Consider the following 15,384-nt stretch of genomic DNA (forward strand, 5'->3'; position numbering starts at 1 on the left):
TAACCTTGGAAACAAAACTCTGTGCCAGTGGAATCATCACCATCCCACTCAAACGATGTCTGGAAATATAATTTTGCTCGTTAAAAAGAATAAATATTTTAGCTGCTGCATTTGATCACAGCTGAGTACATCTAAACTATATAAATGCCAGGAGCACTTGTTCCAAAAATGGTGTGTCTCAAGACACTGCAGCCCCATCTGCATTGTCAGTAGCTATGCAGCAAAAAACAGGATTGCCAAATTAGGTGCACTCTGGTAATCACGTATACCTCACTATCTTCAAGGCTGGTCCGACGACACTTTGCAGTGCAGCTGAGCAGCACACCCACTTTCCGCTGCCTCAGCCAATCGTTGAGCACCTCAAGGGATCAATACCGCGAGAGATAGAAGAGCGAACATGGGCCCAGGAAACCAATTTTGTTCTGCAGCCGAGCTATTAAAGGCCATCCAGTGCTTAAAAATTCCCCAAGCTTACGTTCACTTTGTTCCTGAAGGCCATCAGCGTCATACTCCTCACTCCTGATGTCACCATCACTGAGATGTGCAAAACAGAAAAAAAAAATTACTGCTCCTGTAGCCGAAAGTGCTGAAATTGCACATCTTGCAATGCAAAGATTATAAGATGCCATCAAATTCCACTGCACAGCATGGGCCCTCTATCTCCAATCACTTCTCCTTTGCAACTAGCATGGCCACCAAATGGCCAGCAAATTTCCTTGCTTCGTTACTGCAACAGATTCTCTACTAACTTTAACTACTTGTGCCTTGCCTTGACAGTCACTCAAAGACACCATGCTACATATTGCATGTTTCATCCATGTCTATTTCCTGCTCCTAATGCACTGAGATATCATTAATTCATGTTCTCTCATACACATTGTTCTCGTGTCCTTTTTACTTTACACTTATTGTTTTTCTGTAACTCATTGTACAGCCCTTCGTTATTTTTCTTTAGTTTATTTGCTAGCTTCCAAGTTTCAGCCCCACGGGCAAACACTAGCAAGAAGTGTTTAGCTTTCCTTTTGGGTGATATCAGCCTTTCAACACTGTCTATACCTCATTAGTATATAAAGCCGCCGTGGTGGCCCAGTGCTTATGGTGCTGGGCTGCTGACCCGAAATACGCGGGTTTGATTCCGGCCGCGGTAGTGGCATTTCAATGGAGAAATGCTAGAGCCCCGCATACTATGTCAGTGCAGTGAAATTGGGATGAGATTAACCATGACTCATGAAAGCACAATAATAATCTACGTCAAAGAAAAGGTGTTCTTAAGTGTTCGTTTTCAGGGGAACTGTGCTGCGGCACACAAATTTTAAGCCACTGCATTTTCAAAGCTGTTGGTGTGTACTGCAGTCAATGAAAACATGCACTAGGAGCAAAAAACATTTCATGTTAGGGCCAACTGCAGGGCACCTTAGTTATTTGTCAAATACATCGGCACAGTTACATGATTGCATGACAAAAAAAAATTAAGTCAGCACCGCTGCATGCCCAGTGCATTTGTCAAGGAACAAATTCAGTTGTCAGCTTATCTTCTAACTGGCTCTGCTACATGCTAGTAGTAACTTCCAGGAACAAATGATTATAAATTATGTTTGAAGCCTTGGCCACATGCAAATAAAAAAACAGGCAATAATTAAGCATTGTACCACTACTGTACTGTCTGAAGGATAGGTCCATGCACAGGACATTCATACTTTTGATGGCTTATGTCGCATCACCAATGATTAGCTGTCAGTTTGTTCTTAATGCAGCAAGACCAAATTACCATAATCAAGAGTAAATGAGCATTCCCACTGCAAGTATTCTGTGACATTTAAAACAATAGGATATGGGCTAGCTGGCAAAACATTTTATGCTGGATGTGTACGTGCACACAACATACATAGCCGTGAGGATGCAATTGAGAATCTCTTAAGCACTGAAGCACACATAGCAACTGTAAGTTCATGACATCTATCTACATGCAAGGCCGATGAAGAAACAAGTGAAAATGTGCTCGCTATCAACAAAGGCAGTCCTCATTGTGAAAGCAGTTCCGTTTCTACCCCTTCACAGTTGGCTCAGGCTTTTCTCAATATACAGTAATTGTGCAGCTATCAAGCAAAGCTAGTGGCATTCTTTTTAAGAATAATAAACTCCCTGTCTGTTATTGAAATAGATAGCATGTTCGGACATTCACCATGTCAAGAGTTTATGGTGTATGATTCAAGAACCTGACATTTGGTTCTCTTTCGAGTAGGCCAGAATGGTATTGTAAACTGCTACACTTGTTTACAGTTGTCAGATCTCTCAGCTTTTGTAGTGGCATCCAGACATTTCAATAAGCTGATACCATGTTAGCAGCAAGCATCGGAACACACAGCTTAATATCAGTTCGAAGTGTGTCAAAGACGCATTACCTCCGACACATCCTCACGTTGCTCGTTACCGCACCCGCACCCACACAAAAGTCAAGGCACAAGGTACAAAACACCATCTTAATCACTTCCACGGGACCTCTTCTGTGGTCGCCCGTAGACACCATCTCGCCCTGAACTGTCCTCTGTCACAACAGCAAACCTTTCCTCCCCTCTGCTCTCAGCAAATGCGGAGGAAAAAAACATCTAAGCACACATCGTCTGTATCGTCTATTGCCATGCGGACTCCAATACACAGTTGTCACGAAAACACAGACCATAACCTGAGCCTCACCCAGCTAAAAAACAAATAGGTCGAATTGAAAAACTTCTAACTAAAGCAAATTGGTCGAAAGTCAGTTGTGTTTTCACCACCCATTTGAGACCGATTGGTCCCCAACCAGACCAAATGGTTCCCCAACTGATCTCAAATGGCATACCTATTAATCCCAACTATTGAAATTTAAAGGCACCAAAACCACACATGAGAGAAGTGCGTGGTTTTGGCACCTTTAAATCACAATGATCAATTGCCAACTAGTCCAAAAAGAAGTTCTCTTAATCCCAACTAATCAACTGCCCTGCAAAAAGAGCAAATTTTTAATTTAATTCTGTTTGGAACCAGATGGCTTTTCTTCCAGGACTGCTGAGATACCTCTGCCAACATTTCTACAAGAATGAGAGTTATGAGAATTACACGCTTTTAAGGAACTCAAGCAAGACCAACAAGTATGCATCTCACACAAGGAAAATGCGGAAACTGCGAACTACACCACATACTATGGGAATGTCCTCATGCCCCCCGGGAGAAACGAGGTTTAAAGACAAAAGACCAATGAGAGGCCTTACTACTGACTCCTACCCGGCGACTCGGCTACAACTCGTCCGACTGCCCGAAGCTGCTGCCGAGAGTAAAGACCTCTGGGCTGTCGTCTCGGCGGGTAGCCCTCTGGCTATCTCTTCCTGTTGGATAATAAAAGTTTTCCTGTCCTATACACAAGGAACACTATAGTTGAACACTATTAATATGCCAGTATATATCACATATATGTACCCCACTCTTGGGGACCCTCCAGCTGGGACCAGTACTGTTTGTCCATTAAGCGATGCTATCTTATTTAATAGCACCCGTGGTGATGGTGAAAATGATGAAAACAATTCAGAATATTAAGCTTCTAATCTCTTTTATAAAAACCTAATTATTACTCTGTTCTGATTTTATAGGCCGCTCTATATATGCAGACCTCCGCAAAGGACATCACTGGCTTCCACTCAGACTTTCCAAATCGATCACCCAATTGAAAGTTGCAATAGGTTCAAATTGGGAATGTTGAAACCAATTGGAAACTCGGGGAAATAGTTGGACAATCCAGTTGGAATGCCCATCTGGAATTAGGGAAGCAGAATGGAGTGCCCAATTGAATTCATGAGCACAAGTGGCTGGCCTATTGGGTCCAAATGGCTGCATTTGGAACCTACTCGAATACCAAATTGAACATTATTTTTCTTTAATGGCCCGTACTCATGACTCGGGATTATTATCGGAATGCGAGTCCGGACTCATGACCCGGACCACTACCTGAATGACAGTTGACTCACGACTCTAATCGTGATCCTGAATGAGGCTACTCATGAGCAACTCCACCGACCTATGCCCTAGTATGTCATGCACTCATCTTCCCTTGTGCCTAACACAGGCTTTCCAACTTGAGAATATATTGTATACAACTCTGTCGCACACAGAACAAATTAGTACTTGTGCTTGAATTTACATTTTTATCTGCTATGCAGTATCACTGACCTCATTGCAGTTCTTCCTAGTTTATAAACGCTGGAGTGAAAGATGAAAATTTTGAGCTTTCCTGCAACCTTCTTGACCCCTTGTGAGACCTGAACGTATCGTAGGACGAATACCCAAGAAGAGTTCACCTTCAAGCTGCAAGAAGAAAATCATCTCCAGTTTTTGGAACTGAAATTAGCTATACTAAAAGAGACCTTATTCTGATTTCTCTCTTTTTCTTCCTGCCTATTCTTTAGTTTCGCTCAACTTGTTTGGCAATGTTAATTGAAAGTGTCGTATGCTCTGACTTAACCCATGCTGCCAGGCAATGCCACACAAGCCCTCTGTTGGCTTGGGCAGGCACATATATGTACCATGGCATTGCACCAATAAAGAATTTATTATTCTTACCAAGAAAAACTCTGTCTACATGGCAAGGCTTACTGCCACCCAACTCAACTCTGGGCACACAAAGCTCATTAAACAAAAAACTGCACTGAATATACTTTGGCAAGTTGCAAGCATATTGCACAAACTAAAAGCAGTCTGTAATGCCAGCTTGGGTACTCAAGCTGTGCTCAAGACCAAGTGGTCATCCTGGGAGCCTTCCGATAACCATTGCAAAAAACTGGCCACAAAGAATAAAAGGGAAGCAAAGGATAAAATATTAAATGGTCAAAAAGAAACACCTTTCCAAACATCCACGAGCAATACCCCTAGCTTCCTGCGACTCTGAGAGAAATCAGATTTAAGCATGTTTCACAAAATTCTGTGTTTGTTAGCAGCCACAGTTTTTTTGTTGCTATTATTGTTACAGACATCAGTAGGAACGACCCTATGGTGGAAAAATGACTTTTTTACCCTTTTGGCTCGCATATAGCAAGGGAAGGGAGGGCGAGAACTTTGGAGACTTTTGAAATTTATTGCAATAACGATGCAATCTCAAACTGTTCAGGCTACCCATACTACACAAACTGCACCAGCAGCTTGCAATTATTAAACATCATGCTGGCAGTGCTACAGCTTTTCACACTCGTAAGCTGCTTTTTAGGAAACTTCCTTCCAAATTGCAATCTACTCATTCATGCATTTCTGGGCACCTAGCTGTATTCTCCCATACAACCTGATATTTCAGCTGCTCTGTTAAAAAATGACCGACAAGAAACCTGCAAGGCCCCATAATGGTAATTTGGGGTCTCTCGTATGGTCCTTCCTTAAACTGTCAATAAAGTTTTGCATTCTGGATATGGTTTACAGATTTATTTGCTCTTATACACTCAATATTGAGCTGCATTTGCACTCCAACATTACCAGCATTATTTACTGCAACATGTGCGACTTAAGTGTTGCTGCACTTAATATTGTCATAAGTGATGCCCCTGGATTGCCACGCTGCCAGGTCGAGACCTGCAGTTCTCAGCTCCAAGTGTTGCTACAGAGTGAGGTGGAGTATGGAGACTGGGCTTTGAAGTGAGAACCGTGCAAAAAGAGTTTATCACATATTTATGGGATTAGTTGAGAAGCACAACACATATGATCTGACTTTTTAGAAATCCACAATTCCTTAATGCCTAGCTTAGACAGTGTCCACATAGAACCTTTACTGCAAACTCCTCAGAGTTTTCAATCCCATTCCGTAACCAGACAGTCACTGTGCGGGCAGCCCTACCATCCATGTCCCTCCATGGCAGTGCAGTGTTCCTATAGTTCGGTGTTGTGTAGTGTCATGGTGAACCTCCTCTTGTCATCACTACCTCCAGGCCTCATCAGTCAAGTCCTACCCGCCAAGCTCCCAAGATGCCCGCCTGGTGTGTGCAGTGTTGCCCCCCCCCCCCCCCCCGGCTTTGAGCAGTGATCACCGCAGAGGGAAGCAGGAAATAGAGCCACTCCCAACCTGCACTGAAGCGACATTGAGTTTTCAGTGGAGAAGAGGCATGTCATTGCTCAAATACCCATTCTTCTATACTGCATTTCATACATCAGGTGCAACAGTTAGCGCTGTTGTTTGCACTGCCCACATCCGCAACCAAAAAGTAGAGTGTTCCTCGTGCTGAGCAAAAAATTATTAATGCTTTTCCTGCAGGCTTATTACACAATGCATTTGTCATGAGCTCGATTAAATGTGCTCTTATCGCTGACAACACGCTGTTGCTTCCGTACCTTTCACAGCGTTGCACCTGATGTATGAAACGAAGTATAGAAGCCCAGCCTCCCACCACCCTTAAAGGGTCCAAGAGGTTGCTATAGCCATTTCATTGCATGCGACCATTGTTTCCGCAGCAATGTTACAGCCACAGCAAAGAGGGCCAAGAAAACTTTCTTTTCTGTCAACAGCAGCGCCGGGAATGCCACTGATGACACACCATAACAGTGGTCATCACTCAACTGTCTCTTGTTCATTGCACTGACCTGTAGTTCCAAATACACAACAACCAAACCTGGAAGTAAACAACAGGTCTCTGACCTTAACAATAAGAGCATTCCAAATGTTTAGAAGGTACTGAAGATGCCTGCTGTAAGATCTCAGAAGATACCACATATTAAATCTTTTCCACAAACTCGCTCCACCGTGCAGCAGTTCAATAGCTTGTTCGCAGCATTCTTTGCAGCAATAATGCACGTTTCATCGTCAAGTTGCAATGGTGTACATGTAGCAAACCATTTTGTGCATGCGATGGATCCGCTCTCAAAAAACCGTAGTTCTTTTATTACTGCTGGTAACATGGACGTGCTCCTTGAATGGCCAGATGGCTGCAACGCAGAGCAGAGCTAGTGCTTTTTGTCTTGCGTTACTGGCTGGCGGCATTCACTTTCCATTTATGTGCACTTTGCCATGCTCCAAATGCTTCTGCCACCACGGAGAAACTTCGACATAATTCAGGCAAGGAAAAGAGGCATTTGGGTTTTCATGAAGGGGAATATGTGGAGTTACTGCCACACAAACACTGGCGAATCATTGCTCCCAGTGACAAATACAGCTCTCATCTGTGATTCGCCAGCCTAGGTAGAATTGTACCTGTCTTCCCAGAAGTCAGATCAGCTTTTTTGCATTCTTGCAGACAAAGGTTTACATTAAACAAACATATTATCACATGCAAAGGCTCAAAATGCAAAGGTTTGGCAGGTGTACTGGCAAGAATGATCATCAGGACTAACGTAACTCATCGGTTTATGCAAAGTGAAATATGCACCTGTTTTGCAGTGCTGCTTTCTACTGTTAATGTGACACTGCACTGCAGTGTGCTCCGACATTGACAGCTTTCCTTTTTTTATACCAAAGATTAGAGGTCTCCTCTCCCGCCCGGCACAGGTTGGTACTCATAAAATCATATACAAAAAGAAGCTTGATTTCAAGCGGCACTTAAGAACCACGAAAGAGTCATTCCATGCAACTTGCCGTGGCCTGAACTGCCCACGAAAACTCACGGGTGGAGTTGGGAAGCGCACCTCCTCATCTGTCTGTTATGAGCCGCACATGAAGCATCCCATAGTGTGGTGGAGCATGTTTTATTGTTGCATGAACCACCACTTTCAAACTCATCACAGCGCTAAAACTTGTAGGCTTAACCCCACAGGAGCGAAGGAAACGAGACCACTGCTTCGAGCCGACACCAGAACAGAACTGCCAGCCGTGGCTGCACGAACCACGACCAGGTGCCGTCTTTATTCTCTTCGCAGGGTGGCGCGAGCTAGCCGGGTTGTCGGCGCCGCCCAAGAGAGGGTGCTACAGGGCCTCCTGCCTAGACTGGAAGTCGAAACGGACGGAGGGCCGGCGATGACACTCGAGCACTAGGTCAGGCGGCGCTGGGAGTCGTTCCAGGGCGGTTTAAGGTGGTCTAGACTGACGGTCTCTTCGCGGCCGTTTTGGAGGATGGTGGCGGTTTTTGGGGTGCGGCGTAGAACGCGGAAAGGTCCGTCGTTAGCCGGTGTGAGTGGAGCTCGGACAGCGTCGCGGCGCACAAAAACGTGGGTCGAAGTGGCCAGGTCGGGGTGTACGAAAATGCTATGGTGGCGGGACGGATGTGGGGGAGTAGGCCAGAGGTCTTTAACGGAGTCCAGCAGGCGTTGGAGGAATTCTTGGGGCTGGGCTGGAAGCTGTTGGGATGTAAAGAAGTCGCCTGGAAGACGCAAAGCACTTCCATACACGAGCTCCGCAGCTGAGCACTGTAAGCCTTCTCGGATGACGGCCCTTAGACCAAGCAGCACAAGGGGCAAGTAGTCGACCCAGGAGGCGCAATTGAGGCGGGCAGCGAGGGCGGCCTTCAATTGGCGGTGAAGGCGTTCCACCATGCCGTTAGCACACGGGTGATATGCAGTGGTACGGCAATGCCTGGCGCCGAGAATATTATTAAGGGAAGCAAACAGGGAGGACTCAAACTGGCGTCCATGGTCAATTGTCACAGTGCCAGGACAACCAAATCGAGATACCCGCGCAGAAATGAAGGCGCGCGAAACAGTCTCTGCGGTGATGTCAGGAATGGGACTGCCTCCGGCCAGCGAGTGAAGCGGTCGACTATGGTCAAGATATAGCGGTAGCCTCGAGAGATGGGTAGAGGGCCCACGATGTCGAGATGAACATGGTCGAAACAACGGCCAGGGGGTAGAAAGGCTTGGGAAGGTGTCTTGGTATGTCGACAGATCTTGGTCGACTGACAGGGTAGGCACCGGCGCGTCCAAGCACGCACATCAGCGTTGATTCCGGGCCAAACATAGCGCTGGGTGAGAAGGCGCTGAGTAGCCCGAATGCCTGGATGGCATATGTCATGGAGAGAATGGAAGATAGGGCAACGTAGTGAAGCCGGAACAAAAGGGCGAGGAAAGTCCGTTGAAACATCGCACCACAAGGGCTCAGGCGAGCAAGGATGGGGCACAAGCCGTAATCGGAGAGAACGAGGGTTCGCTCGAAAAGCGGCGAGCTCATCGTCATTCTGCTGGGCAGAAGAGAATGCGGCCCAGTCGATGGTGGAAGATGGAGCGTCTACCGCGACTATACGAGAGAGGGCGTCAGCGGCTGTGTTGGCTGCACCTTTCACATGCCGGATGTCGGTAGTAAACTCCGAGATATAAGCAAGCTGACGGAGTTCACGTGACACGTACTTCGATGAGTTGGTCCGGAACACATATGCCAGCGGTTTATGATCGGTTAGCACGTGAAACTTGCATCCTTTTACAAAACGCCGAAAGTGCTGGATAGCGGAGTAGATGGCTAGAAGCTGTCAACCGAAGACGCTGTAGCGAGTCCCAGCAGGAAGTAGCTTCCGAGAGTAAAAAGACAATGGTCTCCACTCGGAGTTAATGTACTGCTGTAAGACGGCTCCGATGGCCACGCTGGAGGCATCCACCATCAATCTCGTAGAGGCGTTGGTGCGCGGATGGACTAGAAGCACGGCGTTAGCGACTGCTTGCTTCGCGGCAGTAAAGGCGGCCTGGGCTTCTGATGACCTAGAGATTGCGGAGGACGGGCCAGCGGTTGACCGGAGGAGGTCGGTGAGTGGACGAAGTAGCTCTGCACAGTGTGGGATAAAGCGGAGGGAGAAATTCACCAGCCCCAGGAATTGTCGCAGGAGGCGCAGGGTTGTGGGCAGGGGAAAATTGAGAGGGCGGATACCCACTGAGGATATGTGATGACCCAAAAGCTTGAGCTCAGAAGCACCGAAAACTCACTTGGAGGCATTCACAACCAGGCCGTAGTGCTGTAGATGCTTGAACAAAGCACGGAGGTCTTGCTCATGATCATTAGGCGTAGGGCTGGCGATGAGGACATTGTCAAGGTACGCGAATACACTCGGTAGGCCCCGCGTGACCTCAGCCATGAGCCGCTGGAAGGTTTGAGCCGAATTGCGTAGTCCAAAAGGCATCCGGACATAAACAAACCAAAGGGCGTCGTGATGGCGGTCTTAGGTATGTCGGCGGGTTCAATGGGAATTTGGTGATACGCCTTAACCACGTCAACTTTGCTGAAAATGGCGCAGCCGGCGAGGCGCGATGTAAAGTCCTGGATGTGGGGCCGCGGATAGCTGTCGTGGACAGTGTTGGCATTCAACGCCCGATAATCGCCGCAGGGACGCCAGTCACCGGGATCACGCTTGGGCACTAGATGCAGCGGAGACGCCCACGCGCTGGACGACGGTCGTATAATGCCGAGCTCCAGCATGTGGTCAAACTCACGTTTGGCGAGCTAGACGGTCTCCAAACAAGCGGCGCGGTCGAGCAGCTGCGGGTGGACCCCGGGTGACGATGTGGTGTGTCACAGTATGTTTAGGCGCCTGAGTGAGGTTGCATGGCTTAGTGAGCTCTGGGAAATCCGCCAACACTTTTTCGAACTGAGAGGAAGGTATCAGCGTGCGAATGCCCATGGGAGCAAGGTCGGACGAGACTCCCGAGATGGAGAGATGAGTCAGACCGTCGGTAAGGCGACGATGCAGCACGCTGACGTCTGAGCCGAAGTAGGAGAGGAAGTCTGAGCCGATGATCGGGCGAATCACGTCTGCGATGACAAAGACCCATCGAAAAGTGCGGCGTACGCCGAAGTCGAGGGTGAGAGATCGTAGCCCATACGTGGGTATAGACGAGGCGTTGGCAGCACGGAGCGACAGTCCTGATGGCTTGGAGCGATCTGCCTTAGTCGGTGGAACCACGCTGATTTCCGCGCCCGTGTCAATAAGAAACCGGGTGCCGGAGAACTTGTCAGTGACCATGAACAGGCGGCTCGAATGACTGGGGGAACCACATGCCGCCGTTAGTGATCCCGGCGGGCGTTTTCCGGCCACGAACAGGGCGGTGTACACTTCGTGGCCCTGTGGCGAAAACGCCTGTGGTACCAGCAGAGAGATGTAGGGCTGGGACTCCGAGCTTGACGAGAGCGCGAAAGAGCGCGATGATCAAGACGAGATGGACGGGTCTCCAGAGTTCGGCTCCAGAATGCGGCGACTGAGGCGGCAAGCTCCTCGAGACGGGCCTCAAGGCGCGAAATCGCTGGGTCTCTTGGCGGCAAAACAGCAGTGACGGACGGGGAGGTGGCCTCATGAACGTTATCTGCGAGCTCAGCCAGGCGGTCGAGGGTGACGTCACCAGCCGCTGCAAGGACGAGGCGGATGGGCTGGGGAAGGCGTTGGAGGAAAAGCTCTCGAAGCAACGTTGAGTGGTTGGGGATGTCGCGCTCCCCGAGAAGCTGTTGCATGCGGCGCAGAAGCTGGGAGGGGCGCCGGTCGCCAATGTCTTCCCCGGTAAGGAGCTGCTGGAGGCGGGTGCGGTCCGACGGCATAAATCTCTCCAGCACCTTGCTTTTCAGGTGCCGATATGGTGTAGCACCCATGGGGGCGGAGAGAACGTCGGAGAGCTCACCGGCAACGTCAGGAGGCAGGCTTGAGGCAACATGGTAGTGGCGCGTCGTCTCCGACGTGATGCGGGCTAGGCAAAATTGCGCCTCAACCTGGTGGAACCAAACTTGCGGGTTCTGGGGCCAGAAAGGTGGAAGGCAAACCTGCAGCGACGAGACGTCCTGTGGACGCGAATCCTGCTGCGTGGTGTTGCGGGATTGGTCATTGCTCGTCCTAGGTCACCAATGTAGGCTTAACGCCTCAGGAGCGAAGGAAACGAGAGCACTGCTACGAGCCGACACCAGAACAGAACTGCCAGCCGTGGCTGCACGAGCCACGACCACGTGCCGTCTTTATTCTCTTCGCAGGGTGGCGCGCGCTAGCCGGGTTGTCGGCGCCGCCCAAGAGAGGGTGCTACAAATTTATGGCAAATTGGACAGGCAGGATGGTGCACATTCGAAGCAAAATAACCTCCCATCGACTGAACCAGGTTTCCAAGCACTTTCTGGGAATGATCAGTTTATAGTCACTCACTGTTCCCACGTAAAAACCGAAGCACCAGAGACTGCACAAAGATTACTTGTGAGGGAAACGATTTTATTCTATTCATTTACTTCATTCATTTATTCAAAATACTCTTAAGGACTTCAATGGAATTACATAAGAAGGATAGGCAACACAGCAAAATAAAATACCATGTAACCACAAAAGATAATGAACAACATAAAAACGTTGGAGCAAGGTTAACAGAGAACACCAATTGACATTGGTAATATAAACATTAGCAGGTTACAATTCATCAATAAAAAGTTGTAACAAGCTAAAAAACAAGAAAAAGTGCAAACAGAGTGACAGGAAACCAGAGAATATGTCAAAAATTGAGATTAGAATTAACAGCAGCCATTAAAGCCCTAACAATCATAAAGCGGAAACAAAATGCATGAGTTGAATAATAAAAGTATGCAAGGAAATCGAGCAGTAAAGATGGCATATATAAGATTACAAAACTTTTCAGGGTTAGCGAAAGTTACAGCCCACAGCTATTGCATGTGATATGAATGATTGGTTTGGTTTATGCAGTTTAATGTCCCAAAGTGACTCAGGCTGAGGGACGCCATAGTGGAGGGCTCCGAGCTTCGGATACTGAAGGTTCGATACTGAAGGTGCTTCAGTATCGATGGCAGATGCCGGGGCTAGCAAAAATCTTTTCCTTCCTTTTTACTATTATTTTAATAAAAAAACCACTACCACCACCACTTTCTGAGAGCTGGGAGGAGAAGCCAACTTTTTGAATAATTAGGGCCACTGGGTAAAGTGCGCGGCGCTCAAGGAAAAAAAAGGTAAAACTAGCTATGAACATAGAAACAAGGTGGCTTGGGTCGCTGAGAAAAAAAAAGGCAGTAAAAGTGCAGTGAGGAGTAAGAAAGGGAAGAAAAGGGGTGGACGTTCGCAGCACGGCAGCGCGAAGCATGGAGAAACATGAACAGCTTTGCCGCGCTTGCCTGTGTTCCGCGCGTTTCATCACTACTGGCTCTTAAATGATGCCGAGGCTGTGGAAGACTGTATCGTGTGCATGTAAAGCTTAGTTTTTCACATGGAATCAAACTCTTGTTACATTCGTGGCTGCATTGTATTCTTGCAAATGCGGTACTTCCACAAGACTTAAACAAAAATGCAAGAACATAAAATGTAATTACTGAAATAAACAGTTATCACATAAAGGGACAATAACAGCAGGATGCAAGGTATTTACGAGTCTTTTTATAAGTGGCGTTTTATCATTTTAGATATCCATTTGCCCCCAAATATTTGCTTCGCGATCCTTGACTTAGTGCATACCGCGGTGTCATCGTTCCGCAGAAAGCATGGCGCCACGGCCAGACGCTCTTTACTATAGCCGCTTCTTCGAAAAAAATCTTTACAACCGAAAAAAAATGTGCAATCATCTATAGAAGGAGAAATGGGACCAGGGTTTCACTTTACTATATCTGAGTTTAGTACAGCGGTGTTTTATTGCATAAGAAAAAGTAAAGGGCCAAGCACACATTTTTGTGGGATGCCAGAATGTATTTGGCTGAAAGATGAAATATGGTTATTGATTGTAGTAAACTGAGCCCTAGAAGAAAGAAAATCCTTTGCATATATGTGACAAAGGTTGATATTAAGCAGTGATAGCTTAGTTGATAACGTCTTGTGACGCACCTGATCAAATCTTTAGAAAAGAAATCTGAAGTCGACTTCAATACCAGCATCAACAGATAAATGTAGATTACGCATGAAATAACCTTTACAGAAGCTGTGTTGGTACTTCAGAAAATGTTATGTTCTTCCGAGCAGTTAACTAACTACGAATAAATCACATAGTCAAGCATTTTGTAAACTATGCTTGCTAATGAAATAGGTTGATAAATGAGTGTTGATGATTGCTGGACTTGAAAATTTGCACAACCACAGCTATCCGCCACTAACATGAGGTTAAACCAGACGACAAGGGACTGCAAAAAAATAGCGGACAAGATGCGATGAATATCTTCAGATGAATTCCCGAATATTTTATTGTTGAAGCCAAAGTGATCACATGCAGGTATGGTCTTACGTTTCCGAGTAAACATAAAATATGATCCTTGCTAATTTTTATTTACTAATGGGGGCTGAAGAGGCTTCTTTACAGGTACACAGAGCCTTCAGAATATACTGAAATAGAGCCTAAAATCTTGGATGACACAAACATGGCAACAGCAGGAGGTCTTGCAATTGACAACCTAGCCACAATGCTGTCCTGTCTAACAACAGCTGGTGATCATGACTGCTGCACTGCGGCCAGAAGAAGTTACTATTCGATTTTTCACATTGCATGCAAATAACCACCCAAGGGCACAGGGTAGGCCCTATATTTCCAGTGCATTTTTAGGCTTGTTAAAGACCTGTTCTCTCAGCAACTATACCACCTAGGTCATTCAGGTTAGTTTTATTTCATTATTGATTTCCTCGCCCTTGAGATGAGCCACCAGCACTACTGTTTTGTATCAAATACAATTCTGCAACATTTCTTCCAAAACCGTAAATATTTCTGGCGTTTTCGCAGTATACATTCCCTTATAAAAAGTCGTAGAGCAGACATGTACCATTCCAGTTCGGTAGCTTTGCATCTCTGTAGAATGAAAAAAAAAGATCAGCTTTCTATCATCTTGTTTTTGCAATAATGGGCCAAAAGTAACAAAAATTGCCATCTTTAGATATTTCAGGTCAAAGACAAAATACATATTTACTTCAATTTCTTGGCAAAAACAACACACAAAGAGAGTTTATTGACTAGCTACTATCCATGCAGTTAGTACCAGTGTATACTTTATGCTCCTTTGCTTGTAAGTTTGCTTCTGTAGACTCCCGTTACCTATTCTGCACCTTTCTCACTGAAGCGCTTTTGATGAGAGTCAACCTCAGGCAACCATATCCAAATGTACCACCCCAGCGATATCCCAAATACCTTGAGATGTAACCCGGAATATCAGAGGACATTAACTCGGGCTATGCATGTAAGACGAGCACTGCACGTAAGATGGAAATTAAGAGATGCGCATTAAAAGGGATGAATTCTTTGGTGCACACTCCCAGCATTCATGGTTAAATCACTTCCTGCCATCTTCGATACACCCACAGACACACTTCTCGTGAAGCTCTGGTTGTTTTACGGCTGATTTGGGCAAGTATTTAGGCACTAAGGGTTCCTAGTGATGCTACTGGTATATTGCAATTTGTAGTAACTTTTGGAGTGCTAAAATTTCCAGCTTAGAGCACGTTGAAGAAGAGGAACATTGATTTGGGAGCAGTTTAGAGAACTAAAATTTCGAATCTGGAGCACTTTAGATCATTAAAACATTGGTTT

The sequence above is a fragment of the Amblyomma americanum genome, chromosome 6, assembly GCF_052857255.1.
Source record: "Amblyomma americanum isolate KBUSLIRL-KWMA chromosome 6, ASM5285725v1, whole genome shotgun sequence".
NCBI lineage: Eukaryota > Metazoa > Arthropoda > Arachnida > Ixodida > Ixodidae > Amblyomma > Amblyomma americanum.